Raw genomic sequence first — 10,000 nt, forward strand, 5'->3', positions numbered from 1 at the left:
AATGCATGTACACTTGCAATATGATTCAACAGTGAAAAAACATCACAAAATGGACATGATGAAGTCAACACAATGAGTGATGGAAAGGAGCAACTATCACTGCCAGGCCATCCCGAGGTCATCGGGCCAGTCAATTTCACATTCCTGCAGGATTTTTGAGCATGTCAAATTTCTTATGGTAAATGCCCATTGAACCATATTGCAAATGCCCGTACACTTGCAATATGATTCAACAGTGAAAAAACATCACAAAATGGACATGATGAAGTCAACACAATGAGCGATGGAAAGGAGCAACTATCACTGCCAGGCCATCCTGTGTTCATCAGGCCAGTCAATTTCACATTCCTGCAGGATTTTTATAGCATGACAAATTCGTGATGGTACCTGCCCATTGAACCATATTGCAAATGCCCAGTGACTTTGCAAAAGTAAGAAAACATAAACAAATGGACATAATGAAATCACCATATTTTTTGGGGGGGTTACCAGTTGCACAACAATGCATGTACACTTGCAATATGATTCAACAGTGAAAAAACATCACAAAATGGACATGATGAAGTCAACACAATGAGTGATGGAAAGGAGCAACTATCACTGCCAGGCCATCCCGAGTTCATCTGGCCAGTCAATTTTGCATTTCTGCAGGATTTTTGAGCATGTCAAATTTCTTATGGTAAATGCCCATTGAACCATATTGCAAATGCCCGTACACTTGCAATATGATTCAACAGTGAAAAAACATCACAAAATGGACATGATGAAGTCAACACAATGAGCGATGGAAAGGAGCAACTATCACTGCCAGGCCATCCCGAGTTCATCTGGCCAGTCAATTTTGCATTTCTGCAGGATTTTTGAGCATGTCAAATTTCTTATGGTATTTGGCCTAAAAAAAAGTGACTTTTGACTTTGACTTTTGACTTCCTATGAAATCATATTGCAAATGGACAAATAATATTCCTTATGCACAAGTTTTAAAAAATTATGATAATACAATTTTACAAATGTATATTCATATAGTTCTTACACATGATGAATTGACATAAAATCGAAACAATTTCGAAAAACGGTCCAGAAAGAACTTTTTTACGAGGGTGATAAGTTTTTAAAATTTCACATTTTGGACTTTTGACTTCATATGAAATCATATTGCAAATGGACAAAACATATTTCTTATGCGCATGTAAAAATATAAAAAATAATAATCACCCCGTAAAATAATAATAAATAATAAAATTGGACAAAAGTATGTTGATACACTTCTTATACATGTGTAATTGACACAAAAATGGAAAGAATTTTGAAAAACGGTCCAGAAAGCACTTTTTTAAGGGGTGATAATTTTTGACAAAAATATAATTTTTTCAAAATTTTGCTTTTGGATGTTGACTTGAGGTCCATTTCCAATATGAAAAACCACGGTGGAGCGCACTCACCCCCTGTTGGATTTTTGAAGTGTTACAACTGGCAATAGCCATATGACATTTGCTATCAACTTTGTACGAATAAACGTCCAATTGGGTGGTATTGACCAATGTGTATATGGTTTGTCCGGTGCCAATGACTTGCCATTCATTTTTGTCCATTTCAGGGGGGTCTTCCCTTACCTTTGATGTTCTTCGATCAGAAGACGAGGAAGGAGTTATACTTACCCAATACATCGTTTGGTTTCAAGTTGTGTGTTTCTGTATTAGCATATGCTTACAGCTTCAGCTGAAATGCACCCAAAATTACTTCTGGTCCCGCACTCTTGCGCATCAAAACGTCAAAATTACATATTATATGTCGACTAAACTGGTCAAACTAAGTGCAGAATCGAGCATTAGGATGCTTTAATCGTGTAAAACAAAGATCAGAGCTAACAGATAAACCGAAGTCAACTGGTGCTTCATGGAAAAAGTGTCCGGCGCGCGCAATAGAGTGCCTGTATTTACGCGTGACCCGAATGATTTCGCTCGCCAAAGGACGGGAGCGCGCTAGATTCTAACAAAGGACGCGTCATTTTTTCAAAATTTTGCTTTTGGATGTTGACTTGGGTTGCATTTCCAATATGAAACACCCCGGTGGAGCGCAATCGCCACCTGTTGGATTTTTGAGGTGTTACAACTGGCACTTGCCATATGGCATTTGCAATCAATTTTGCATGAATCAACGCCGATTTGGGTGGTATTGGACATCGTGTATATGGTTTGTCCAATGCCAATGATTTGCCATTAATTTTTGTCCATTTCAGGGAGGTATTCCCTTACAAGACTGGACACTCTTGGTTGCTCCTTGTGGCAATTCCAAACAGCTGGGGAATTTGAACAATTGGTTTTGTGTTTGCTTAGCATGCTATAGGTAGTGGGATCGATGCCCTCATTCCCCCAAAATATTTTTTTTTTGTGGATCCAAGAAGGTTCCAGTTCAAACTTCATGCAGCCTTGTCTTACGGCAACCTACTGTCATGTAACAATGACAAGCAACTTTCATGTAACACTGATGTCAAAATGTCAGATGAAAAAGCAAGACATTACTTACTTTCAGAGGAGCAGCGTAGCACACACCATTGAGGCCCACAAACAAAGCTGTGGATAGTTTCCTTGAAGCAAGAGCATAAAGAAAGAACAAATACAAATACCCAGGATCAAACCATGGACCTTTAGATCTTGAGTCTGACACTCTCCCAACTGAGCTATTTCAGCAATTCACTAACCTTAATTACGTGGCACCCTTGACAATTCACATGCATGTGACTCACAATTTTGACACTCAAAATGTACATGATAGCTAGTACGGGGATAGAACCGATGACTTTGGCTTTATTTGCACCACACTCTAACCAACTGAGCTAACCACCCACTTGCTATTGTGAACAATTGTTGAGATGCACCGAGCCTCTGCAAGTGCTGGCGCATAAACTAACAAGTCCACCAACAGCATAGCCTGACAAGACTGGACCCTCTAGGTTGCTTCTTTCGGAAAGTCCAAACGGCTGGGCAAGTAGCTCAAATGCTTTGCATGCGTGAGGTAGTGGGATTGATGCCCGCATGCTCCAAAATCACATTGTTTTATGGATCCAAGAAAACTCTAGTTCACACTTCATGCAGCCTTGTCTTACGGACACCTACTGTCATGTAACAATGACAAGCAACTTTCATGTAACACTGATGTCAAAATGTCAGATGAAAAAGCAAGACATTACTTACTTTCAGAGGAGCAGCGTAGCACACACAATTGAGGCCCACAAAAAAAGCTGTGGATAGTTTCCTTGAAGCCAAAGCAAAGCATGAAGTACGAACAACAACTAATGCCGAAACCTAGGATCGGAACACGGACCTTTAGATCTTCAGTCTAACACTCTCCCAACTTAATCATTTCGGGAAGCCAATAAAATAAACCCAGTGGCACCCTTGACGATGCACACGCATGTGACTTTCAATTTTGACACTCAGAATGTACCTTATGGCCAGTACAGGGATCAAACACATCACCTTGGAGTTATTAGCACCACTTTCTAACCAACTGATCTAACCAGGCACTGGCTATTGGAGCACAGTTTTTGAGATGCACCGAGCCTCTGCAAGTGCTGGCTCGTAAACTAACAAGTCCACCAACAGCATAGCCTGACAAGACTGGACACTCTTGATTGCTCCTTGTGGCAAGTCCAAACAGCTGGGGAATTAGCTCAAATGGTACTTGCTTAGCATGCGAGAGGTAGTGGGATCGATGCCCGCATTCTCCAAAAACATTTTATTTTGTGGATCCAAGAAAGCTCCAGTTCACACTTCATGCACCCTTGTCTTACGACAACCTACTGTCATGTAACAATGACAAGCAACTTTCATGTAACACTGATGTCAAAATGTCAGATGAAAAAGCAAGACATTACTTACTTTCAGAGGAGCAGCGTAGCACACACCATTGAGGACCACAAACAAAGTTGTGGATAGTTTCCTTGAAGCCAGAGCATAAAGAAAGAACAAATACAGATTGTTGGATGAAATACAAACTAACCTTGCTTAGTTATTTCAAAGCAAGGGCACACATTTCAGCCTTGTGGGAAAAAACGGACAAAGAGTTGACAAAAAGCTTACAGCACCTGGTATTCCCAGGCAGTCTCCCATCCAAGTACTAATCAGGACCGACCCTGCTTAACTTCCGAGATCAGATGAGATCAGGCGTACTCAGGCCGGTGTGGTCATAAGAGAGAAACTATCTCTTGGTGCACTATGTAAAGTGAAAGTGAGTCTGATTAACAGCTGTTGCATTTTCACCATTTAGATAAGCATCTTTGTGTCACTCAAAAAGTGGAAGAAATTGCATATACTGTAGCCATAATTTGTAGCACAGATTGTTGGATGAAATACAAACTAACCTTGCTTACTTATTTCAAAGCGAGGGCACATATTTCAGCCTTGTGGGAAAAAACGGACAAAGAGTTTACAGCACCTGGTATTCCCAGGCTGTCTCCCATCCAAGTACTAACCAGGCCCTGACCCTGCTTAGCTTCTGAGATCAGACGAGATCAGGCGTACTCAGGCTGGTGTGGTCGTAAGCGAGAAAATATATCTTGGTGCACTATGTAAAGTGAAAGTGAGTCTGATTAACAGCTGTTGCATTTTCACCATTTAGATAAGCATCTTTGTGTCACTCAAAAAGTGGAACAAATTGCATATACTGTAGAAATAATTTGTAGCAGAGATTGTTGGATGAAATACAAACTAACCTTGCTTACTTATTTCAAAGCAAGGGCACATATTTCAGCCTTGTGGGAAAAAAACGGACAAAGAGTTGACGAAAAGCTTACAGCACCTGGTATTCCCAGGCAGTCTCCCATCCAATGTACTAACCAGGCCCGACCCTGCTTAGCTTCCGAGATCAGACGAGATCAGGCGTACTCAGGCCGGTGTGGTCGTAAGCGAGAAACTATCTCTTGGTGCACTATGTAAGTGAAAGTGAGTCTGATTAACAGCTGTTGCATTTTCACCATTTAGATAAGCATCTTTGTGTCACTCAAAAAGTGGAAGAAATTGCATATACTGTAGCCATAATTTGTAGCACAGATTGTTGGATGAAATACAAACTAACCTTGCTTACTTATTTCAAAGCGCGGGCACATATTTCAGCCTTGTGGGAAAAAACGGACAAAGAGTTGACGAAAAGGTTCACAGCACCTGGTATTCCCAGGCGGTCTCCCATCCAAGTACTAACCAGGCCCGACCCTGCTTAGCTTCCGAGATCAGACGAGATCAGGTGTACTCAGGCTGGTGTGGTCGTAAGCGAGAAAATATATCTTGGTGCACTATGTAAAGTGAAAGTGAGTCTGATTAACAGCTGTTGCATTTTCACCATTTAGATAAGCATCTTTGTGTCACTCAAAAAGTGGAACAAATTGCATATACTGTAGAAATAATTTGTAGCACAGATTGTTGGATGAAATACAAACTAACCTTGCTTACTTATTTCAAAGCAAGGGCACATATTTCAGCCTTGTGGGAAAAAACAGACAAAGAGTTGACGAAAAGCTTACAGCACCTGGTATTCCCAGGCGGTCTCCCATCCAAGTACTAACCAGGCCCGACCCTGCTTAGCTTCCGAGATCAGAAGAGATCAGGCGTACTCAGGCCGGTGTGGTCGTAAGCGAGAAACTATCTCTTGGTGCACTATGTTAAGTGAAAGTGAGTCTGATTAACAGCTGTTGCATTTTCACCATTTAGATAAGCATCTTTGTGTCACTCAAAAAGTGGAAGAAATTGCATATACTGTAGAAATAATTTGTAGCACAGATTGTTGGATGAAATACCAACTAACCTTGCTTACTTATTTCAAAGCAAGGGCACATATTTCAGCCTTGTGGGAAAAAACGGACAAAGAGTTGACGAAAAGCTTACAGCACCTGTTATTACCAGGCGGTCTCCCATCCAAGTACTAACCAGGCCCGACCCTGCTTAGCTTCCGAGATCAGACGAGATCAGGCGTACTCAAGCCGGTGTGGTCGTAAGCGAGAAACTATCTCTTGGTGCACTATGTTAAGTGAAAGTGAGTCTGATTAACAGCTGTTGCATGTGAGGTACCATCACCAAAGTGACATTCTGAAATCAACCCTAACGAGCGACTGAGATTAACCAGAATCACTGCCCAGCCATCCCGAGTTCATCGGGCCAGTCAATTTCACATTCCTGCAGGATTTTTATAGCATGACAAATTCGTGATGGTACCTGCCCATTGAACCATATTGCAAATGCCCGTACACTTGCAATATGATTCAACAGTGAAAAAACATCACAAAATGGACATGATGAAGTCAACACAATGAGCGATGGAAAGGAGCAACTATCACTGCCAGGCCATCCTGTGTTCATCAGGCCAGTCAATTTCACATTCCTGCAGGATTTTTATAGCATGACAAATTCGTGATGGTACCTGCCCATTGAACCATATTGCAAATGCCCAGTGACTTTGCAAAAGTAAGAAAACATAAACAAATGGACATAATGAAATCACCATATTTTATTTTTGGGTTACCAGTTGCACAACAATGCATGTACACTTGCAATATGATTCAACAGTGAAAAAACATCACAAAATGGACATGATGAAGTCAACACAATGAGTGATGGAAAGGAGCAACTATCACTGCCAGGCCATCCCGAGGTCATCGGGCCAGTCAATTTCACATTCCTGCAGGATTTTTGAGCATGTCAAATTTCTTATGGTAAATGCCCATTGAACCATATTGCAAATGCCCGTACACTTGCAATATGATTCAACAGTGAAAAAACATCACAAAATGGACATGATGAAGTCAACACAATGAGCGATGGAAAGGAGCAACTATCACTGCCAGGCCATCCTGTGTTCATCAGGCCAGTCAATTTCACATTCCTGCAGGATTTTTATAGCATGACAAATTCGTGATGGTACCTGCCCATTGAACCATATTGCAAATGCCCAGTGACTTTGCAAAAGTAAGAAAACATAAACAAATGGACATAATGAAATCACCATATTTTTTGGGGGGGTTACCAGTTGCACAACAATGCATGTACACTTGCAATATGATTCAACAGTGAAAAAACATCACAAAATGGACATGATGAAGTCAACACAATGAGTGATGGAAAGGAGCAACTATCACTGCCAGGCCATCCCGAGTTCATCTGGCCAGTCAATTTTGCATTTCTGCAGGATTTTTGAGCATGTCAAATTTCTTATGGTAAATGCCCATTGAACCATATTGCAAATGCCCGTACACTTGCAATATGATTCAACAGTGAAAAAACATCACAAAATGGACATGATGAAGTCAACACAATGAGCGATGGAAAGGAGCAACTATCACTGCCAGGCCATCCCGAGTTCATCTGGCCAGTCAATTTTGCATTTCTGCAGGATTTTTGAGCATGTCAAATTTCTTATGGTATTTGGCCTAAAAAAAAGTGACTTTTGACTTTGACTTTTGACTTCCTATGAAATCATATTGCAAATGGACAAATAATATTCCTTATGCACAAGTTTTAAAAAATTATGATAATACAATTTTACAAATGTATATTCATATAGTTCTTACACATGATGAATTGACATAAAATCGAAACAATTTCGAAAAACGGTCCAGAAAGAACTTTTTTACGAGGGTGATAAGTTTTTAAAATTTCACATTTTGGACTTTTGACTTCATATGAAATCATATTGCAAATGGACAAAACATATTTCTTATGCGCATGTAAAAAATATAAAAAATAATAATCACCCCGTAAAATAATAATAAATAATAAAATTGGACAAAAGTATGTTGATACACTTCTTATACATGTGTAATTGACACAAAAATGGAAAGAATTTTGAAAAACGGTCCAGAAAGCACTTTTTTAAGGGGTGATAATTTTTGACAAAAATATAATTTTTTCAAAATTTTGCTTTTGGATGTTGACTTGAGGTCCATTTCCAATATGAAAAACCACGGTGGAGCGCACTCACCCCCTGTTGGATTTTTGAAGTGTTACAACTGGCAATAGCCATATGACATTTGCTATCAACTTTGTACGAATAAACGTCCAATTGGGTGGTATTGACCAATGTGTATATGGTTTGTCCGGTGCCAATGACTTGCCATTCATTTTTGTCCATTTCAGGGGGGTCTTCCCTTACCTTTGATGTTCTTCGATCAGAAGACGAGGAAGGAGTTATACTTACCCAATACATCGTTTGGTTTCAAGTTGTGTGTTTCTGTATTAGCATATGCTTACAGCTTCAGCTGAAATGCACCCAAAATTACTTCTGGTCCCGCACTCTTGCGCATCAAAACGTCAAAATTACATATTATATGTCGACTAAACTGGTCAAACTAAGTGCAGAATCGAGCATTAGGATGCTTTAATCGTGTAAAACAAAGATCAGAGCTAACAGATAAACCGAAGTCAACTGGTGCTTCATGGAAAAAGTGTCCGGCGCGCGCAATAGAGTGCCTGTATTTACGCGTGACCCGAATGATTTCGCTCGCCAAAGGACGGGAGCGCGCTAGATTCTAACAAAGGACGCGTCATTTTTTCAAAATTTTGCTTTTGGATGTTGACTTGGGTTGCATTTCCAATATGAAACACCCCGGTGGAGCGCAATCGCCACCTGTTGGATTTTTGAGGTGTTACAACTGGCACTTGCCATATGGCATTTGCAATCAATTTTGCATGAATCAACGCCGATTTGGGTGGTATTGGACATCGTGTATATGGTTTGTCCAATGCCAATGATTTGCCATTAATTTTTGTCCATTTCAGGGAGGTATTCCCTTACAAGACTGGACACTCTTGGTTGCTCCTTGTGGCAATTCCAAACAGCTGGGGAATTTGAACAATTGGTTTTGTGTTTGCTTAGCATGCTATAGGTAGTGGGATCGATGCCCTCATTCCCCCAAAATATTTTTTTTTTGTGGATCCAAGAAGGTTCCAGTTCAAACTTCATGCAGCCTTGTCTTACGGCAACCTACTGTCATGTAACAATGACAAGCAACTTTCATGTAACACTGATGTCAAAATGTCAGATGAAAAAGCAAGACATTACTTACTTTCAGAGGAGCAGCGTAGCACACACCATTGAGGCCCACAAACAAAGCTGTGGATAGTTTCCTTGAAGCAAGAGCATAAAGAAAGAACAAATACAAATACCCAGGATCAAACCATGGACCTTTAGATCTTGAGTCTGACACTCTCCCAACTGAGCTATTTCAGCAATTCACTAACCTTAATTACGTGGCACCCTTGACAATTCACATGCATGTGACTCACAATTTTGACACTCAAAATGTACATGATAGCTAGTACGGGGATAGAACCGATGACTTTGGCTTTATTTGCACCACACTCTAACCAACTGAGCTAACCACCCACTTGCTATTGTGAACAATTGTTGAGATGCACCGAGCCTCTGCAAGTGCTGGCGCATAAACTAACAAGTCCACCAACAGCATAGCCTGACAAGACTGGACCCTCTAGGTTGCTTCTTTCGGAAAGTCCAAACGGCTGGGCAAGTAGCTCAAATGCTTTGCATGCGTGAGGTAGTGGGATTGATGCCCGCATGCTCCAAAATCACATTGTTTTATGGATCCAAGAAAACTCTAGTTCACACTTCATGCAGCCTTGTCTTACGGACACCTACTGTCATGTAACAATGACAAGCAACTTTCATGTAACACTGATGTCAAAATGTCAGATGAAAAAGCAAGACATTACTTACTTTCAGAGGAGCAGCGTAGCACACACAATTGAGGCCCACAAAAAAAGCTGTGGATAGTTTCCTTGAAGCCAAAGCAAAGCATGAAGTACGAACAACAACTAATGCCGAAACCTAGGATCGGAACACGGACCTTTAGATCTTCAGTCTAACACTCTCCCAACTTAATCATTTCGGGAAGCCAATAAAATAAACCCAGTGGCACCCTTGACGATGCACACGCATGTGACTTTCAATTTTGACACTCAGAATGTACCTTATGGCCAGTACAGGGATCAAACAC

The 10,000-nt window shown here is 40.6% G+C and overlaps 2 non-coding genes and 4 pseudogenes across 2 annotated transcripts; all 6 read right to left on the minus strand.

The window, feature by feature from the left end:
- Positions 1 to 4,075: 4,075 nt before the first annotated feature.
- On the minus strand, positions 4,076 to 4,194 carry LOC116372864 (uncharacterized; annotated as a pseudogene).
- A 231-nt stretch (positions 4,195 to 4,425) lies between these two features.
- Positions 4,426 to 4,545, minus strand: LOC116372898 (uncharacterized; annotated as a pseudogene).
- Positions 4,546 to 4,788: 243 nt separating this feature from the next.
- On the minus strand, positions 4,789 to 4,908 carry LOC116372900 (uncharacterized; annotated as a pseudogene).
- A 242-nt stretch (positions 4,909 to 5,150) lies between these two features.
- On the minus strand, positions 5,151 to 5,269 carry LOC116372832 (5S ribosomal RNA). The gene has a single exon (XR_004209422.1). It is a non-coding gene; the product is annotated as a 5S ribosomal RNA (ribosomal RNA).
- A 242-nt stretch (positions 5,270 to 5,511) lies between these two features.
- Positions 5,512 to 5,630, minus strand: LOC116372824 (5S ribosomal RNA). The gene has a single exon (XR_004209414.1). It is a non-coding gene; the product is annotated as a 5S ribosomal RNA (ribosomal RNA).
- Positions 5,631 to 5,872: 242 nt separating this feature from the next.
- Positions 5,873 to 5,991, minus strand: LOC116372879 (uncharacterized; annotated as a pseudogene).
- Positions 5,992 to 10,000: the final 4,009 nt, after the last annotated feature.

Source organism: Oncorhynchus kisutch, unplaced genomic scaffold, assembly GCF_002021735.2.
Source record: "Oncorhynchus kisutch isolate 150728-3 unplaced genomic scaffold, Okis_V2 scaffold3969, whole genome shotgun sequence".
In the NCBI taxonomy this organism is placed as follows: Eukaryota; Metazoa; Chordata; class Actinopteri; order Salmoniformes; family Salmonidae; genus Oncorhynchus; species Oncorhynchus kisutch.